Genomic DNA, 8307 nt, shown 5'->3' on the forward strand with positions numbered 1-8307 from the left:
ATAAGTGAAGCATACCGACTTCAGGCGCTTCAATATCATGGTTTCCTTTTTAAACACCACAATCAAAGACTGTCATCTTGACATACAGAAAATAGGCCTACATCCCTCCTTAACTTGTAGGTCTACCCAGTATCGAAAGTTTGGCTTGACAGTCTCTGAACGTCATTAAACTTTTGTGTTTTGTAACGTGTCTTTCCATTCATCAAATGGACACTGCACAGTTGGATGCTGGAATTATATTTTGGACGAAAGTGTGCAGGTAGCCTACAGGAGACTTTTGACGTAATCAGATTAAAACATTAAAGTCAAATGTTATTAGTCACATGCGCCGAATACAACAGGTGTAGAGCTTACAGTGAAATGCTTACTTACGAGCCCCTAACCAACAATGCAGCTTAAAAAAATACGAGTAAGTATAAGAAATAAAAGTAACAAGTAGCAGTAAAATAACAATAGCGAGACTATACACGGGTGGTACAGAGTCACTGTGCGAGGGCACCAGTTAGTTGAGGTAATATGTACATGTAGGTAGAGTTATTAAAGTGACTATGCATAGATGATAACAACAGAGAGTAGCAGRGGTGTAAAAGAGGGGGGGGATGCCAATAGTCTGGGTAGCCATTTTTGATTAGATGTTCAGGAGTCTTATGGCTTGGGGTAGAAGCTGTTTAGAAGCCTCTTGGACCTAGACTTGGCGCTCCGGGTACCGCTTGCCGTGCGGTAGCAGAGAGAACAGTCTATGACTAGGGTGGCTGGAGTCTTTGACAATTTTTAGGGCCTACCTCTGACACCGCCTGGTGTAGAGGTCCTGGATGGCAGGAAGATGGGCCCCAGTGATGTACTGGGCCGTACGCACTATCCTCTGTAGTGCCTTGCGGTCTGAGGCCGAGCAGTTGCCATACCAGGCAGTGAAAAAACATTGTGACTGGTTGTGTGTTTATGCCACATGTAAAAGGTCATTAATACATTTTAAAAGTTAAATGACAAATATTTGGGCTATATTGAACCGTTAGATTCTAGATGAGCGAAGAATAGCTGCTCAGGTCGGAGGAGGCGGGGCATGCGTTGAGCTTTCCTGCATAACTGGGCCTGCTGAGAGTCACATTATTGTGGCCACATTATTATAGGACGACACGCGAGAATGATGTAGAAATACAGCCAGACAGGCCTGCCGCGGTGCCTTTCTAGACCTCATAAACTATCCGGAGTAGACCCACAACTGGAATGAAACATTCAATTCACAGGGCTTTTGCACCGTCATTCAAATGACATTTTCACTGCAGCCTAGAGTAGAATGTTGTACTTACTTGTAAACAATAATACAATTATTCATTGCATTGTGGTGTTGTAGGCTAGTCTTGGTAGGATAATTGTATTGTCCCTAAAGATCAATATAGGAGCTTTTTGAGCTGCGTGTCTCATCTTTCATGCTCAGTGATGCACCTGGCCTATCCACTTCCTACCAGCTCTTCCTCTTTATGTGGAATTATATTGAATATTGGTGCAGCTTTGAATGATTATATGTGTGCCATGATTGCTAGTTAGCCTGTTGAGTACCACAGTATGAGTCATAAAACCCAGGAAATGGTCCCAATCGTTTTTTTTCCACCATTCATTTTTCCATCTGGGATTTTAGTACGTACTTCGTATTGTGTAAACTGTCTTTGTCTTTGGTCTTTGTTTCGTGTAGGCTTACCCTGGCGTGACGTTTTTATAACCGCGCAAATCTCTCTCAGACAAGGTCACTTTTTATCAATAATTAGAATTGCACATTTTAAGTAAATTGAGGCYAATATATTGAATATATTGATAAAAAAAAAGAAAACTCAACTTGTCCCGAAAGAGAATTACACGGCTATCAAAACCTCACAATTAATTAAAATTGTAAACTTCACGCTGTGAAAAATGAATGGTGAAGAAAAAAAATTGGTGTTTTTATGGGTATGATATGTCCACTGTGGCGGACTATTGCAGATCTGGACAAACGGTCCACCTACCACTATTGTCACTGTGAATGGTGGCCAGAGGGCAGGATAGACAGACTGGTAGATATATCCCCCTCCCTCTACTTAAGGTGTTGAAAGCATTCCACAGGGATGCTGGCCCAGGTTGACTCCAATGCTTCCCACAGTGGTCAAGTTGGCTACATGGCCTTTGGGTGGTGGACCATTGTTCAGACTCAGTAGCGTTACAGTTCTTGACAAAACCGCTGCGCCTGGCACCTACCCTGTTCAAAGGCACTTAAATATTTTGTCTTGCCCATTCACCCTATGAATCGCACACATACACAATCCTTCCTTAACCTATCTCCTCCCCTTCATCTACACTGATTGAAGTGGTTTTAACAAGTGACATTAATAAGGGATCATAGCTTTCACCTGGATTCACGTGGTCAGTCTGTCACGGAAAGAGCAGGTATCCTTAATGTTTTGTATACTTGTGGTATAGTTAAGCAATAAGGCCCAAGTGGGTGTGGTATATGGCCAATATACCACAGCTAAGGGCTGTTCTTACGTACGACGTAATGCAGAGTGCCTGGATACAGCCCTTAGCCGTGATATATTGGCCATATACCACAAACCCAGAGGTGCCGTATTGCTATTATAAACTGCTTTCCAAGTAATTAGAGCAATGCAAATACATGTTTTGTCATACCCGTGGTATAGGGTCTGATATACCACGGCTGTCAGTCAAACAGCACTCAGGGCTAGAACCACCCAGTTTATAATAATAGTTAGTGCGTGGAAAAGCGCATTGCATAAGGGAAGTACCAAAACACCTCGATATAGGGGATGTGCGTGCAAGCAGATGAGAAAATGTGCTAAGGATAGAATAAATTATATAGTAAATCCTGCAAAAGGGAGAATGTAAACCAGGGAAAAAGCGCCCTGTGCCCAATAGAAAAAAAACACAACCCTCCCAAAAGCAAAAAAAAAAAAGAAAGCTCCCCTATTTCAGACTAACACAATACAGCGGATTAACAACGTGCTCGATTCAACTTATCACGGGCTTTATTGARACAGTACTCTACCTCTTTATTCTGAAAACAAGACATGTTTTTTTAAAGTCCTCTTTCTCTCACTGCTGAGGTGTTACGCCGTTACTTCTTTGTCGAAGTTAAACGAGACGTTTTGAAAATGGCGTAAGACAGTGTGGCAACACACCGCTCAGGCTCTCCTACACACCGTGTGTTGAGTAAATGCACGGTGTGCTACGTGGTCAGACATTCACCGAACTGTGAAACAGTCTTAAATCCTGAGCTTGAATAGAAAAACACACGCTCAAGAAAGAGTAAGACGGGTCCCACAGTTTACACAGGACAGGTTTCAATTGAAATGACCTTGGGTGGGTCCATTGGCTTTGTATTGAGTAGACGGGTTATGGTACGTAGTAAGTACAGCTAGTTAGAGTGCCATTAGCCCTATAGTGCATTAGTAAAAGAGGGAGCTATTTCACTCTGTAGAGAGCTCTGCTCCCCTTGAGTGCTCCAGCATTGTGATCTACTGTTCTGCACCAGTTTGACTAGAGCAGCCCTATTATTCAACCAGTCATCTGAGCAGGGTTGGGGTCAATTCAGGATATATCACTCCAATCCACATCTATTATTCTCAACGCTTTTCAATTAGCAAAATTGTCATCAGAATGTCTGTTTACTTCCTGAATTGACTGAATTGAAATGGAATTGACCCAAACCCTGCAGCTGATGGAAAATCAGTCCATCATCACAGGGTAGCTGGATAGGAATCATCATCACAGGGTAGCTGGATAGGAATCATCATCACAGGGTAGCTGGATAGGAATAGGGAACCTCCTCTTTGAGGACCTTCCTTTTTTCATCCTCAGGATGGCCAGTGACGCTGCACTTGAAGTGGTTAGGTTGGGATGCTGAAACTGGGGAAGACGTGGGTCATCTTATCTGGGTGGCAATAGTGTGTGTATGTGTGTGTGTGTGTGTGTGTGTGTGTGTGTGTGTGTGTTTGTGTGGTGTGTGTGTGTGTGTGTGTGTGTGTGTGTGTCCTTTTAGAGCAGAGTGGGGCTGTGTAAAGGAGCAGACCTTTGGTCTATATTTTGTGTTTACACAATTGTATGTATGTCCATATGAGTTGACTTGACTTGCACATATGAGTTGCACCTGCACTTGAAGTGGTTAGGTTGGGATGCTGAACTGGGGAAGACGTGGGTCATCTTATCTGGGTGCAATAGTGTGTGGTATGTGTGTGGTGTGTGTGTGTGTGTGTGTGTGTGTGTGTGTGGTGTGTGTGTGTGTTGTGTGGTGTGTGTGTGTGTGTGTGTGTGTGTGTGTGTGTGTGTGTGTGTGTGGTGTGTGTGTGTGTGTGTGTGTGTGTGTGTGGTGTGTTGGCTTTTAGAGGAAGAGTGGGGCTGTTGTAAAGGAGCAGACCTTTGGTTCTATTATTTTGTGTTACACAATTGTATGTATGTCCATATGAGTTGTTTGCATGATGTTTCTACGTATACATTTACTGTAGTCTCTATTAGTGTGTTAGACAGCCCCTATCCTGTGATGGGGCACTTGTAGAGTCTGTAGGTTGGGACAGGTGAAGTATGGAGCAGGGAGGAAACACGTTGCTATTCCATTGGAGGCGAACGGTAGAGTTGGTCCATAGAACACTTCCTCCTTCCCCTCCGTGCTCACATCCAACACCTGGACAACAGGAAGTGAAATAAACATGTCATGCACATGGAACAATAGAATATTTTAATAAGATAACATTTGCTATGAATACCCTCTGTCCCCATGATGCATTATAACCTTATAAACTACGCACAACATAGTTTAATAAAACATACACATTTTCAGGTTACTTAAACCTGTCAAGATCACTCACCTGAATACACGCTAGGGGCTCATTGGTCCAAATAGAATATCCACCAACAACATAGATTCGGTCATCGTGGACTGCCACGCCAGATTCGTTCTGACCTGCAGAGGATAGAGAGGAGAGAGCGAAAAGAATGATTCGCTGTGCCAAAGAGAGGCCAGATGACTCAATGTCATCTGAGACACAGGGTGCGCGTTGGGAAAGTTCCTGAAAATAAGTCCCTCCGTCTCCTCTCATGACTTCACCTTGAACTTACTTGACAACTTCACGGGGAATCAAGGTCGGGAGGGGTGGAGAGTCACGGGAAAAAGGAGAACAGTGATCTTATCTAGTATGCGCGTGTGTCTGCCTGCCTGTGTGTGCACGTGCATGCGTACGCATGAGCGTGTGTGTATGCGCAGCCCACCCACCCGTGAGTAGGCTGAAGGTGCAGCGGGTCCACTGGTCCATGTCTATGTCATAGGAGTCGATGTGGCGGACCAGGATGCGGTCATTGTTGTAGTCCAGGTCATTTCCTCCCAGCACATACAGCTGCCTTCTCACCACGGCCATGACATGGTACACTCGCCTCTGTAGCATGGGACTGGCGGCCAGCGCACTGGTTCTGTCAGAGAGAGAAAGGGGGAAGAGGAGAGGGGGGTGAACCGAGACCAGAGAAGGGCGAGAAGTATGGGGGGGAGAAGAGGGTGGAAGAAGAGACAGGTGGAGGAGGAAACGAATGTGAAGAAATATGATGTTGAATAGGATGGATTAATATTTTACGCGTGATCCCTGCGTGGGGATTGATCGTATGTCAGTGTGGATAGAAAATGTGATCACCAGAAGCTATATTTTTCTAATGATTTTCCACGCCCCCCGGGACCCCTTCTAATAATATACTTATCACTCTCTCCATTTACGACGGATGTACCGGACCTGCACACGTTGACTAAGTGTGTCTATGTTGTTTTCTATCTGTGGTGTTACCGTGTGTGTGTGGGGGGGGGGAGGGTGAGCGGTACGAATCATGTTGTGTCGTGAAGCGAGCGATGTGTGTGTGTGCTGTGTGTGTCGTGTGTGTGTAGGACGTGTGGTTGTGTGTGTGTGTGTGGTGTGTGTTGTGTGTGTCGTTTTTTGTGAAGTGCATATGTCTGGTAAAAACTGACGGCGTGGCCATCTGTTGAGGGTAGTGTGGGTGGGGGTGGGGGGGGCGGGGTGTTCCTGGCAGGTGAATGTAGCTCCACGGTGAATACAAATGAGGCTTTCTCTGTCTCCTGCTCTCTCAATTCAATTCTATTCTATTCATAGGGCTTTATTGGCATGGGAAACATATGTTAACATTGCCAAAGCAAGTGAAATAGATAATATACAGAAGTGAAATAAACAATAAAAATGAACAGTAAACATTACTCACAGAAGTTCCTAAAGGATAAAGACATTTCAAATGTCATATGTATATATACAGTGTTGTAACGATGTGCAAATGGTTAAAGTACAAAAGGGAAAATAAATAAACATAAATATGGGTTGTATTTACAATGGTTTTTGTTCTTCACTGGTTGCCCTTTTCTTGTGGCAACAGGTCACAAATCTTGCTGCTGTGATTGCACACTGTGGTATTTCACCCAGTAGATATGGGAGTTGATCAAAATCGGGTTTGTTTTCAATTTCTTTTGTGGATCTGTGTAATCTCAAGGAAATATATGGATCTAATATGGTCATACATTTGGCAGGGGGTTAGGAAGTGCAGCTCAGTTTCCACCTCATTTTGTGGGAAGTGTGCACATAGCCTGTCTTCTCTTGAGAGCCAGGTCTGCCTACGACGGCCTTTCTCAATAGCAAGGCTATGCTCACTGAGTCAGTACATAGTCAAAGCTTTCCTTAAGTTTGGGTCAGTCACAGTGGTCAGGAATTCTGCCACTGTGTACTCTCTGTTTAGGGCCAAACAGCATTCTAGTTTGCTCWGTTTTTTTGTTAATTCTTGTCAATGATTGAAGTAATTATCTTTTTTATATTCTGATGATTTGGTTGGGTCTAATTGTGTTGCTGTCCTGGGGCTCTGTGGGGTCTGTTTGTGTTTGTAAACAGAGCCCCAGGACCAGCTTTCTTAGAGGACTCTTCTCCAGGTTCATCTTTCTGTAGGTTATGGCTTTGTTATGGAAGGTTTGGGAATCGCTTCCTTTTAGGTGGTTGTAGAATTTAGCAGTTTTTTTCTGGATTTTGATAATAAGTGGGTATCTGCCTAAMTTGGTGTTTGTCTCATTTTGTGAATTCTTGGTTGGTGAACAGACCCCAGACCTTACAAACATAAAGGGCAACTGTCTCTGGCACTCGCTCTCTCTCTCTCTGTCTCTGGCACTCGCTCTCTCTGTCTCTGGCGCTCGCTCTCTCTCTGGAGAGACGAGCGCCAGGGAGAGGAGAGGCGCGCCCAGAAGACACGAATAGAGGAGCGAGCGCCAGAGAGACAATACGAGGAGAGCGAGCTCGCCAGAGAGACAGATAGAGAGAGGCGAGCGACCAGACAGAGCAGAGAAGCAGAGCGCCAGACAAGAGAGGAGCGAGCGGCCAGAGAAGAGAGAGACGCGAGCGCCAGAGACCGAGAGACAGATGCGAGCCCAGAGACCGACGAGGAGCGAGCGCGAGTTTGCAGAGAAAGAGAAAAAAGAAGAAAAGAAAAGGCCAAGAACAGAGAAGAGAGCGAATGCCAGAGACAGAGAAGGAGAGCGAAGTGCCGGAGAAGCGCAGTTGCCAGACGAGAGGAGCAGAGAGCGAGTGCAGAGAGAGGAGCGGCGCCAGAGAGAGAGAGAGTTTGAGAGCGCCAGAGACAGAGAGCGCAGGACGAGACGACGAGAGAGCATCGCGAGCGCCGAGAGACGAGGGCGAGAGGAGAGCAGAGCACCAGAAACAGAGACTGCGAAGGCGCCAGAGACTCAGGAGAGCGCGACCGTTTCGAGAGAGAGACAGGAGAGAGAGGAGCTATCGCCAGAGATAGAGAGAGGAGCCCAGACGAGAGGAGAGACAGAGGACTGCGCAGCGAGGCAGAGACAGAGAGAAGACGAGAGAGGCGATAGTCCAGAGCAAGCGCCAGAGGACAGAGAGCAGAAGAGCAGCGAGAGACAAAGTGATTAGACGCAGCGCCAGAGCACAGAGCAAGAAGAGGAACGACAGAAGCGGCAGCAGAGACAGAGACGCGAGCGGCAGAGACGAGCCGTGCTGTGGAGAGAGAGACAGAGAAGAGCAGAGCTTTAGCGCCAGAAGAGAGAGACACGAACGAGAAGAGGAGAGAGGAGAGGCGGAGAAGAGCGAGCAGAGAGTAGAACAGAGAGAGAGCGGCGCAAGAGACAGAGATGAGAGGGAGCAATAGAGGAGACGGAGAGAGGGAGCGATCTTCCAGCAGAGAGAGAGAGAGAGAAGGAGAGCAGTCAGAGGAGAGAAGAGCGAGCGCAGAGAGACGAGAGAGAGACTTTGGAGAGAGAAGCGGCCAGAC

The 8307-nt window shown here is 46.0% G+C and overlaps 1 pseudogene; it reads right to left on the reverse strand.

Annotated features, from left to right (window-relative positions):
- Window positions 1-4209: 4209 nt before the first annotated feature.
- Window positions 4210-8307, reverse strand: part of LOC111964703 (kelch-like protein 32) — a 13478-nt pseudogene continuing 9380 nt past the window's right edge.

The sequence above is a fragment of the Salvelinus sp. IW2-2015 genome, linkage group LG6.1 (assembly GCF_002910315.2).
Source record: "Salvelinus sp. IW2-2015 linkage group LG6.1, ASM291031v2, whole genome shotgun sequence".
Taxonomy (NCBI): Eukaryota; Metazoa; Chordata; class Actinopteri; order Salmoniformes; family Salmonidae; genus Salvelinus; species Salvelinus sp. IW2-2015.